General features: G+C 42.3%; 1 protein-coding gene across 1 annotated transcript in view; it reads left to right on the top strand.

Moving 5' to 3' along the window:
- CUBN (cubilin) overlaps window positions 1-12927 on the top strand; it is a 1289359-nt gene that overhangs the window by 188948 nt on the left and 1087484 nt on the right. The window lies entirely within an intron of this gene.

Genomic DNA, 12927 nt, shown 5'->3' with positions numbered 1-12927 from the left:
AGGTGCTGCTACTTTATCAAAGATGAACCTCCCCAAGTGGGCGTTGCCGTAACCACAGCATGCTGGTTCATGTAGTTGCACTATCTTTCATACTCCAGTGAGATGTTGCCAAAAGTTCTTTTCATTACGAATAAAATTCCAAGTGGGTAAAAGCAAGAGTCTCGCTAAAGTGCTGTATGATTAGTGCTCTCCATTAGGCTTATGCCCCCCACTTTGCTGGTGACCTCTCACCTGAAGTCACCGTGGGTCCGTCTCCACAGAGGGGCTACTTCCGCGACTGGGCCAGCCGCTCAAATAAAGTCACAACAAGGATACCCTTAAGGAAGAGCCTCCAGGCAAATAGTAAAGCACTTCTTTAATGGAAAGCAGCAGCGTTAAAAACGAAATCCCTTCTTTTGAAAGTCAAAGGCATCCCCTGCCAGACGCGTTTCAGGTTTCCCTTTCTTCAGTGGCTGATGGTGCTCGATATTCCAGGCAACAGGTGCTGCTACTTTATCAAAGATGAACCTCCCCTCGCTCAAAGGCACCTGTTGTTACTTTCGATAGCTTTTTTCGTGTTCGGGAGTTTACTAAAGAACTTGGCAAGTTTTAGTTTTCTCACAAATTTGTAGATATCGATTCTTGTATCTACATGATTTTGATGTTGTTCTGGGCAAAAGCTTAATCCTAAACAAAGGATTAAGCTTTTGCCCAGAACGAAAGTAAAGCAGCACCTGAGACCAGTGACCTTACTATAGAAGATATACCTGTCCTGGTTACTGCGTACGAACTAATGACAAACAATGATGATGTAACTGAATCTCAAGCCCTACAACAGTTACAAACATGTACTGACAAAAGAGAACCAACTGCTTTCAAATCTAAATCCAAATTCTGCCCTGTACTTAGTCCTGGTAACAGAATAGACACCTTTCATGATCTAGTGGTTGGGGATCTAGAAATACTGACTAAAACAAACAACAACCACAAGAAGGAAAATCTAAATAAAATGGAGAGACTTGCAATTGACACCTTGATGAAAAATGATAAAATCATAATCAAACCGGCAGACAAGGGGGGCAATGTAGTCATTCAAAATAAAAATGACTACATCAAAGAGGCCAAAAGGCAACTGGATGACCATAAGAACTATGTCAAACTAACTAATAATCCACTCAATGATTTAACATTAAATCTGGGATTAAGAATTAAGAAATGGCAGGATGAGGGATTGTTGACACCAGAGGAATCCCTCTTTCTAAGCAATGACAGTCCAGTGATGCCCACAATGTATTTTTTACCAAAGATACACAAAACCTTAATCAATCCCCCAGCCAGGCCCATAATGTCAAGTTGCAACTCACTCTATGAAAACATCTCAGACTATGTGGACTTCTTCTTGGCACCACTAGTTACCAATTTAACATCTTACATAAAAGACACGGGGGATTTTTTAAGAATCCTTTCTGATCTTGGCTGGCATAAAGGATACTATCTCGTAACAATCGACGTAGTATCACTATACACTTCCATTAAACACAGTGTTGGACTACAAGCTGTTGAGTATTTCTTGAAACAACGTAGCATACGACAATCAAAACACACAACAATGCTCATGGAAATGATCGAGCTATGTCTCTACAATAATATCTTCATTTTCGATGGCCAAATATACTCCCAGCAGTGTGGTACTGCTATGGGAGTTTCATTTTCTCCCAGCTACGCCAACCTCACGATGGGGTGGTGGGAGAAGCTGATAGCCTGGGATGAGAGAAATGAAACATATACTTCCAGAACAGAACTATGGTTACGTTACATCGACGACCTTTTCCTTATTTGGAGTGGCAGTCTGAGTGAATTTGAAGAATACATGGACATTTTGAACACAAATGAAATTGGCCTACAATTCACTCATAACATCAGTGATCAAGAAATTCAGTTCTTAGATGTAACGGTATACATAGAAAATGAAGAAATTAAGACCAAACTATATAGAAAACCAACAGCAACCAACAGCATTCTACACGGTGAAAGTTTTCATCCGCCACAATTGAAGAAGAGTATTCCGTATGGAGAATTCTTGCGTATGCGACGCAATTGCTCCGATGACTTGGAAATGGAACGAACATTCGAAGAAACAGCAATGAGATTCCACCAAAGAAGATATAATGAGAAAGACATAAAACTGGGTCAAGCAAGAGCAAGAGCAAATCCCCGAGCACAGACTTTGAAACATGCAAAAGAACAAAAAGAAGAGAATGCCGTGATTCGAGTAGTCCTTACATACAGTAAAGAAAACTACCAAATAATAGACATCCTAAAAAAACACTGGGATATCTTGAGAAAGGATCCAGACATTGGTCCAAAAATTGGCAACTATCCAAATGTCTCATATCGGAAAGCACCCTCCTTAAAAGACAAACTGGTTAAGAGCCATATGACAACCATCAGCAAATCTAAGAACTGGCTGGCGACCAAACAGACAGGCTTTGTACGTTGCAACACATGCAAAGCATGCAAACACGACATGAACATGAAAGAAACAGTGGATTTCATGGGCAATAAATTTAACATCTCTGAAAGGATCACCTGTGAATCCACATACGTAGTATACGTCATTGTCTGTGGATGCGGACTATGGTACATAGGAAGCACTATCTGCCCCCTGAAGAAAAGAATCTTGGAACACCTGAGGGCGGTACAAAATGATGATACCAATTATGCAATTGTGAAACATCTAAAAATCCATAAAGAAAACATGAAACAGACCATAAAATACTTTGGATTAACAACAGTCCCTAAAAACGAACGTGGAGGAAACAGAACATTGAAACTAAGAAGATTGGAAAGCAAGATGATCATACGCTTTAAAACGAAGGCCCCTTTTGGCCTAAACGGCGATGAAGAACTACACAGCCATCTATGAGCCTACTGTACGACATGGACTAATATTGAACTCATGATAAAGGGGCAATTATATTAGACACCTATATCTGCAATCATCTGAACAAACATAATATGGCCACACGGGCACTAAGCCTAAACCCTGTGGGCAAAAATGCACTAAGCAATTATTCTAGTATCAAAGGTTGTAACAAAGAATAAAATATACAACATGTTAATTTCATGTAACATAACACAATCAGACACACTATTCACATTGACACAATGTGAATATTCAGATTGCACAGATATAATCAAATCCCCGAAGAGAGATATTGTAATAACATCAACATATCGCAAACATGCTGAAATGATATATGTGAACAGGAACTACAATTCCCATAATTCCTCTTAATGGCCGATATGGGTATCACTATAAATAAAGAACATTGAAAAAGGACTCACATACCGTGAGCAAGACCGATTGTGGTTGAAACGCGTTGGTGGTGGAGTTGGTGATAATTTGCATGGAAAGAATAAAATCCTAATCATAACTTCCTTGGTGTGCAGTGGTTCCTTCCTTGAGGAATTTGGTGAAAAATTGAATCGAGGACTGGCCCGTTCTCGACACTGGCACCCGCTATGCAATAGCGCGCTCTCCCTTGGGGCCGTTTGACGAATCATATATATATATATATATATATATATATGAGAAGAAAAGAGTTGCCCCTAGTTGAACCGCACTCCCAGGAGGCTAGTGAAGATCAAGGGAAGTCCCAGAATCACACCGCGTCTCAGCCGTTCCCTGACGCGTTTCAAGCAGACGCTCTTTATCAAAGGTTGTAGGCTGTACCCCTGGCTCACCAACAATGACTCGACCAGTATATTCCCTCTTTTGTTTCTTTTATTTGATTATGCTCAGGTGTAGATTTTCAACGGCATTATGGGACTGGAAGTTCAAAGTAAAACCCATGTGGGCTGTTGGTGAATAAGGCATCACAAAGTTCACTGCAAATCCCGGCGTGGAGCCCAGGTACCTCCCTCAGTGCCAACAATCGTCCTCCTGCTCCGTTCTCCTGTCGTTCAAAGAACAGCGGCGGACCCGCCTTTCCTTCGGCGGTGGTGTCAGTTCCCGACCGGGCAGGCCGTATTAATGAGAAGAAAAGAGTTGCCCCTAGTTGAACCGCACTCCCAGGAGGCTAGTGAAGATCAAGGGAAGTCCCAGAATCACACCGCGTCTCAGCCGTTCCCTGACGCGTTTCAAGCAGACGCTCTTTATCAAAGGTTGTAGGCTGTACCCCTGGCTCACCAACAATGACTCGACCAGTATATTCCCTCTTTTGTTTGGGAGTGCGGTTCAACTAGGGGCAACTCTTTTCTTCTCATATATATATATATATATATATATATATATATTCACTGAAAAAACCATAGGTTTTACACATGTTATAGTTAGCTGGAAATTTTACTGATAAAAAAACCATTGAAATTCCCCCGTTATAGTTAGGGCAGGCAACTATAACTCACGCGACCGCAATCCTCTGCTGATGACATATGTGTCTTTATGAAAAAAAAATATTTGCAATATATGTGTAGCTAAAATTTAATGGAAGAAGACATGGGCAAATAAGTGTCTAAATACAGTATTAGCATCAGCAGAGGATTGCGGTCGCGTGAGTTATAGTTGCCTGCACTAACTATAACGGGGGAATTTCAATGGTTTTTTATCAGTAAAATGTCCAGCTAACTATAACATGTGTAAAACCTATGGTTTTTTCAGTGAATTTGCAAGGTTTTTTAAATGCTAATTCCTAACTATAACGTGTGTGAAACCTATGTTTTTTTCAGTGAATTTGTACGGTTTTTTAAATGCTAAGTTACTTTACGCCGTTCGTGGCATGCGCGCCCACTTAACGCAGTTCGTTCCGTGCGCGCACGGTGCGCTTCGCGCACCGTGCGCGCACAGTGAGCACGCGGTGCGCTTCGCGCACCGCGCGCCCACTTTACGCAGTTAGTGCCATGCACGCACGGTGGGCACGCGGTGCGCTACGCGCACCGCATGCCCACGTTACGCTGGATGGGCCATGTACGCACGATGCACTTCGCGCCCCGTGCGCACATGGAGGACATATTATGCGCTTCGGTGTGAAAGGTAATCTTTTAAATTTTAATTCATCGAAGTTGAATGCCATGCACAAATGGTGCCCTTCGGGCTCAATTTGCACACGGGGTGTGGAGAGTGGGGATAATTTTTTTTTTTTAAATTATTTTTACCGTACGCGTACGGTAAGCGTAATCGGCGATTTTTGGAAAAAAAAAAAATAGCATTTTTGGCCTTGGGGGTTCTTTGGGAACACCTACATCGAGGCTAGGTGGTTAGGAGCTGTCTAAACAGCCCCTTTACATGTTTTTTGCCTTTGTTTTTCCTCCCCCCCCTCAGAGTGCGAGATAGAAAATGGCGGCCGCCGCTTCCTGGTTTCGACCGATTCGAATGTTTACTAATATCTAACAGCCAATCAGAATCGCGCTCGCGCACGGCACCGTACGGTAAGCTTACGGTAAGCTTACCGTAAGCGCACCGTAAGCTGCCACAGATATATATATTGATTTAAATGCTATTTTCTCAGGATCTACTGAACAGATTTAGACCAAACCTACAAAAGGCACTTCCTTGACCTGTAGACTACCTCTCTGCCAAATTTCAAGTAACTCTGTTCAGCCGTTCGGGCTGTAGCTGTGTCTAAAGGTCCTATGGAAAAATGCATGGGAAAAACGCGTTTTGGGACCCCCCTTTTTTCTCAGCCCCCGCTTGACGAATCCCCCCGAGACTTTCAGGGTAGGAGCGGAGCGTAGCGTAGCGCCCCACCTATTTTGAAAATTTCGCGAGTATTCGTCGACCGGCGCCAAAGTTATTCCAAATAGAATGTTGCGGATTTCCTATGGAAACAGGGTCCTAACTATAACTACCTACTGGCGACCGCCAGTAGGTAATATATATATATATGACTACTTGACTACTCTTAGATCATATATATATATATACATATATATATCTATATTAAACACAAAGTGGATGTTTTCTCTCAAAATACTGGTTATTCACTTACTTGGGATGATCATTAATGTGAGGTCACTCCAGGGTCATTTAACAGGTAGAATCTATGATTTGTGCTCTCAAACTCTCTACCCTTCTTCAGATGTTAAACCCACACTAGCTACACAGGATTGCAATGAACTCGGTTTCTATCATCATCTACAAAATAGACCTTATTTCCTGAGCCAGTTTGCTTTCCTCTCTGATGCAGGGAGGTAGACAATATTCCAGTTTACTAGAGTCCTGCTGTCTTATGTGAAATGGAATAACAATCAACAAGTTTACAGGAAACTTGACTAGTATTTCTCATACAGTGTCAGTGTTCAAATCTTGAAATTAATTCCCCTTAAGCCGAATTCTGCACCCTTGAAATGCCACATGCCATTCCCGGAATTACTCTTGGAAATCTTCAGCTTGTAAAGCTTTCCAGATTCACTTCTGTCAATTGACAACCCATAAAATATGATCTGGCAGAGATGTAAATATTAGGCCTGTGCAGAACTCACACAGTTTCACTCCATGGAATTCTGCAGAGTTACAAAAAACCTCCATGAGATTAGCGGAATTATGTGTGGGGTGGCACTTTGCCTACATGCGCTGTGATTAGGTGCCCAGAGCTCGTGGCACCACTCAGCACGCCAGAGGGAGCAGCTTCTCGAGTTTATTTTGATGCCACTCGAGTAGATTTTCTGTGACAGCTCGCGCTGGAGAAATCTCCCCGGGTGCCCTCCTACTGACTGAAATTCGTGCCAGGGTATGCCAAATCTCACTCGTGCTCATCAACTTACTGTTTTTGAGCTGTACATGAGAAAAAACTCCACTACTAGGTGGTTGGCTGAACTTGTCCAGAGCTCCGTTTTACAAGCGTTACAGGAGTGGACAAAATTCCACTAATTTCACCAGCAGATCGGAATATATCGCCCAACCCTTGTAAATATCTGCCCGTGCCGGTAGTTTTTACTTAACTAGAGCCTGATTTGTATACTTTTTTCTTACTGTCTTTTAGCTGTGGTGGTGACATTTCCTGGGAAGTAGGATAGCCACATTTTCAAAAAGTTAATGTATTGTAGCTGTACTTATAATGCATTACTTACCCTTGACAAGGCACTAAAATGTTTGTACATGCATATTGCCTTCTTGCTTTGAGGTTTTCAAGTGCAGGACCTTTCACCATTCAGAAAAGTCTTATTTTCCCCTACGCACACTTTCTTCATGGGGGCTTTACCTTCCAAAAATGAGACCTTATTTTAATTAATTGATATTTCTCAGCACATCAATGTTTAATGATAGGACCACCTCAATTCTTATGTGCTTTAGGTTAGACTTTTTACCTTGATCCCTCATGGACAGCCGCCAAGCCAGACACTTCTTCTTATCTGTGTTGTTTCGCAGTAAAGATGTGTATTATGTAGCAGGCCATGACAACAAGGCCAAAACTCAAGGTAACCCATACATGCAACCTACATCAGAAGTCTTAGACCATTTCAACCATTGGGATCATCCTGTAGAGGGATGGACTGGACGGAGTCTCTCTACTTTTACAGACCACAGATCAGCAATACAAACAGGGAAAGTCAATGAAAGAAATCAGAGAGCTGATCCTCGAGAAGATCGGAGCCAAGGAAGGGGTGGATCCAGTAGAGATAAGAAAATGCAGAGAAGTCTATTGGATTATCACACTGGACATCCATTTGATGAGTCTGAATAGTGAATCACTTTGGAAAATGCCATCCAATATCATAAGAAAGGGATCTATAGGTCTACCATCGAGAATAGCCAAAAAGCATATATTAAACACACTATCTCTGGCTATGCCTCCAGTCAATCCACCACTTATAGTTAGAGCCATCTAGGGAACAAGGTAGGCTAGATTATGTTGTTTCACTAGTAGGTGCTGTCCTGTGTAATGGAGGGAAGCTCAGGGATACCTAAACTGAGCAAAGCCTCCTCCCACAAGGAGTTTGTGAGCACTTTATTTATCAATTCACCTGAAGGGCAACCTTTTGCCTCCAGTCAATCCACCACTTATAGTTTGAGCCATCTAGGGAACAAGGTAGGCTAGAGGATGTTGTTTCACTAGTAGCTACTGTCCTGTGTAATGAAGGGAAGATCAGGGATATCTAAATTAAGCAAAGCCTCCTCTCACAAGGAGTTTGTGAGCACTTTATTTATCAATTCACTTGGAGGGCAATGTTTTGTTAAAATAGAAGCAGTGAGTTGCCTTTCCAGTACTCCACTATGTTCTAAACATTGTTAAATGGTTATAGTCAGGACCATGTAGAGGATGGCCACCTTTCCTAAGCTGTCAGTGGGAGGTAGAGGGGATCTGAACTCTCTGTTCCAGCCCACACACATAGGGTCAAATCTTTCTGCCACTATTACATGTTAAACACTTTGTGAAACAGGGAGAATTAGGCTCATACAAATGAAAGCCACTCTCCCCAAGAAGGCCACGGGCAATATACAGTACCCAAACTTTTAACTCCAGTCCACATGTAGAAGCAAGCGCCATCATGCATGCCATGTGAGCGATACCAGTTGTGTGTAACTCACCTGCGTTCGGTGTCTGACCATAATGGAGACCCAACTTTTTGAGTGAAGTGGGGGTCGTTATTAACTGCTCCTATGCAAGGAGTTTATCAACATTCAGCTATAACAGTAATACTACCTCATTCAAGAGATTTGTGGAAAATGGTCTTGTTAGACATGCCAGCCTTATGCTTGTCTTCCCCCAAACCTTTTTGGCTTCCTTCTTCAATTTTTCTGAATTCGTTTTTGTTGGCTTTAGGTCTCTGGACAATATACCACTGCTAACCAGTGCTAAAGTACTTGTGCTCACCCCCATGGTAAAATTGACTTACACCTGATTGGCATGATTAATTTACTTATAAGTCCTTAGTAAAGTGGTATACCATATACCCAGTACCTGTAAATTAAATGCTTCTAGTGGGCCTGCATAAATTATTGCGCCCCTCCCAAGTGGCTCCTTAAAACGCCCCAGGCCTGCCATTTTAGCCTCTATGAAGTATTAAACTGACAATTTGACTTGGCAATATTTACAAGCCTTAAACTGCCCCTTTACTGCATATATGTCACTCCAAGGTAGACTCTATGTAGCCCATTGGTCAGGATGGACTATGAATAAAAGGATGAACATTAACCTTTAACTTTTACATGACCTGGTAGTAATAAAAACTCCTAGATTTGTTCTGTACTACTGTGAGGCCATAGGATAACATTGTGTTGACTTATTGCATCTAATAATTGGTATTCTTTGACTGAGAGCAGATAAGGATTTCATTTTTGGTGTCTGAGAAATTGTAATTCAAAATCCTCTTTAATGGTAAAGACGAATTTTAAGTTACAATCGTGAAAATGCCTCTTTTAGAAAGTTGACATTTTCTGCCCTAACAATTTGGTGCCTGCAGCCTTTTCCTGGGTCACATGACTCAGTTATTTGTGCAATTAGTCTTCGTATATTCCACCCAGACTGCCACTCAATTGAGGGATTAGGTGTGCATTGATGAGCCATCACAGGCATAGCCCCACTTGTAAATCAATAGGGTGTTCCCTTCCTTAACACAAAGCACATGACACCCCTTCATTGATCATGCAGTCAGGCTGGAGCCAAGGTAGGGGTGGTAGGAAACTCAAGCACTTCAAAAGGAATTCTCTAGAAACTTCTCCTACTTCAAAGAAGGCACCATGTATAAAAATAGAACCCGCAAGCCCACTCTTCAGTTCACTTTCTGTCATTCAGAGTCCTGCCTCCTGAAGTGGCCTGCTGTGTACTTCAGAGGACAGCTTTGCTGCACTTGGAAGGGTTGCTCTGCAGCCTGTAGCCCACCTTGAACCCTTAGAGGCTTACCCTACTGCTTGAGCCCTGTTCCACTGCTTGAACCCAAGACTACCAGAGTGGCCTCCGGATCAGAGCCTCAGGCACAGAAAAGGCTCCAACCATCTTGACCCACACCTGGACACAGCCTGAGTGAGTCCAGACCCTCCAAGTGGTGTCCCTCCAGTATGGACCCTTGGCTCAGATATCCAAAACCTAAAATTTGAGACTAAGACATTTTTGGTTAAAAACTGCTCTGAGAACTGAAAAGGAGACCAGAACCAACCTGCCCGTCTATCCGCCCAAGTTACATCGATTGTTGGCCTTACTTCAGAAGAGCTCCTGTTACGTTCAACTCCGCAGCAGGAAATCCTATTTGTGTGTTCTTCGCAGAAGGGGTATCCTGCCTTGAGGAGCCCTCGTCAGCAACAGCTTTGTCCTGCTGGAGATTTTCAACTTCCCAAAAAGATATTAGGTCCAAACATGGTATTCCTCACTGGGAGTCCATGCAGCTACTCCCCGATAACGATGCCTCCTGCTCAGACAATGCCTGAAGCCTTGCCCTGTTGAAATTTTACCTTCTCAGACATTTTTGTTGAAATTTCTTCTAAGTCCGAATCTGTTCACTGACTGCGTCCAATCCAATTCTTGTATCCGACTCACACTTCATTGTGGTTGGACATATTTTTCAACTTTGACCAAGTCTTGCATGCCTAGATGTCCATGGTTGGCACTTTGATCTTTTAGGCACTAGATTTTTACTTAAACTTTAAAAGTTCATAATTCTGGTTTTACTAATTGAATTTTTGTTGTTTTGGTTTTCTGGTTTTACTAATTGAATTTTTGTTGTTTTGGTTTCAAAAAATGTATTGAAATGTACTCTATTGTTCTAAATTATTGTGGGTTTTTTCTTGTGTTATGTTTTCACTTTATTCCTGTATGTGTGCTGCATAAATACTTTACATATTGCCTCTAAGTAAAGCCTGACTGCTTTTGTGCCATTCTACCAGAGGGTTAAGCATAGCTTAATTTAGTGACTTTTATCATTCTCCCTGACAGGGATTGTGGCTGTTGCTTGAGCAGGGTTAACATCCTACTCAACCAAAAACCCATTTTCTCACTTGTCTGACAAAAAAATGAAATCTTTAAATCTATCTCATAGTACCACTCTAAGGTCCTTGTTAAGAGTTACCAGTTATTTGCTGTGGGGATACTAAGGACGTGGAATGCCTGATTCTAGCCTCTATCCCAAGGGGTATAGCCCCTGGGTGTGTGTTATGGGTGTGACACAACCCAAACGAATGCATTCTTGGCATGGCAGGTGGATCTGGGGGCCCTGAGTCGGGTCTGCTATGTCTGTGTTAGTTTTATTCATCATCACGTTTTCACTAAGAGATTTTAACTTGCTCATTGTTTATATTAGAATCAACTATATATAGAGTTTACCAAGAAAGTAGTAGATCTGTACCCATATAAGAATTCCTTGAATGGATGCAAATTAAATAATGTTCAAATTACACAAGCATTGGCAGTAGTAGTCTTGGAAAGCTGCTCCAGTCACAAGTTTCTATACATGCTACTGGCAATCAAACATCTAAAAGGTGGGACGAATGCTTCAAAATAGTCTAACATCTGGTAGTCACTTGAGGTGGCATTCCAAATGTTAGTTTTACATCACTGTGCCACTCTAGACAGAGGGCTTGATTTAGGATTTGGTGGATGGAGAAAAGACTGAAAAGTTGGTGGGGGACTTCACGTCAGTCACCCTTGCTTTACTCTGCACACAAAATTTAGAGATGTTCGCCTGCCCCACTGACATCTTTATAAGTTGGCAGGAACTGCTGTAATGGCAGTTTCTTTCAATGCAGGAAATGTTTGATGGATCGCTACTTCAAACATGATGGCCAGGCGTCAAACTTTCCCAAAGTTTTTTTTATTTTTTTAAAATAAACTCCTGAATCAGGAGCCTGTTTTAGAAAAATACAAAACAAATGACCCCCACACCTTGGGAGTTATCTCCCAAGGTGTGGGGGTCATTTTACCAATCTGACCATAACGGAAAATTAAAAAGAAAAAGTCATCTGACTGTCTACTCTAACTTGGATGAACGATTGGACTGCTTATCTTCCCTAGCCTCTACACTGTTTGAGGATGTTTAACACCAAGGAAGTATATTTTACTCTATCAGTGTAAAACTTGTGGTCTACCCAATTTAGGGCCTGATTTAGATCCCGGTGGACAGGTTACAATGGTGACGGATATCCTGTCTGTTGTGACAGAGTAACCCATCTTCTGAGATCTACATCAGACCTCTAGTCTGAGGTGGGTGGACCTTCAGTTTGGCGGACATACTACTCCGACACCATTGCAATGGAGTTCCCTGGCCGCCAAACTTGAAATTATCCTCAGATCCCCACCTAATGCAAATCAGTATTGACCCTGCTCCTCAGGGAACAGTCCGTCCTGGCCATCTCATCCATTCACTCTGCGGCCTATTGCTTTTTCCATTGGAATTGTGAGATTTACACCCTCGAATCTCATCACTGATTAAGCTACGCTCCTGTCTATCTCCATACCAAAAATAGGCATCAGAAATCGTTCAGCCTGAATTTAAGAACAGCATGTGCACCTACAAATTCCAGGGTCTTTCCACATGCCATTCATTTCTGTGGGCCAAATAACATGCACTTTTCTGCTGACATTTGCCATCTGCTTTGAATAGGCAATACATTGCAGTTGGAGTGGGGATGGACCAGATTGGGGCTGGAGGGAAGGAGTTGGGGGCAACAAGAGGACTCAGCAGAGCTACCGAAAGTTGTGGTGAAGTGTTATTTGCTCCTTTCTTGGTTCAACGGGGAGCAGGAGGGGTCGGGATCTATCTCTTATGACAGCTCCAGCCTATGGGTCACAGTTGCAGAACTGTAACCAGCGAAACAGGGCCTTGGGTTTTTGGGCCTGATGATCTCTGGTGAGGGGACATCAGATCAGATGGATTTTGCTGGAGAAGTATTCCTCAAAAGATACACCCCCAGTAAGCTCATAAAGAGGGCCTAAGAGTTTCAGTGGCTAATCCATTTTCATTACTTTTCTAGTCGCCCTTAGGGCATATTCTTTTTATGAGTAAATTGATATGAAT

Source organism: Triturus cristatus, chromosome 10 (genome assembly GCF_964204655.1).
Source record: "Triturus cristatus chromosome 10, aTriCri1.1, whole genome shotgun sequence".
Lineage (NCBI taxonomy): Eukaryota > Metazoa > Chordata > Amphibia > Caudata > Salamandridae > Triturus > Triturus cristatus.
Note: the sequence above shows the minus strand (reverse complement) of the source record. Positions and strands in the feature narration are given on the sequence as shown.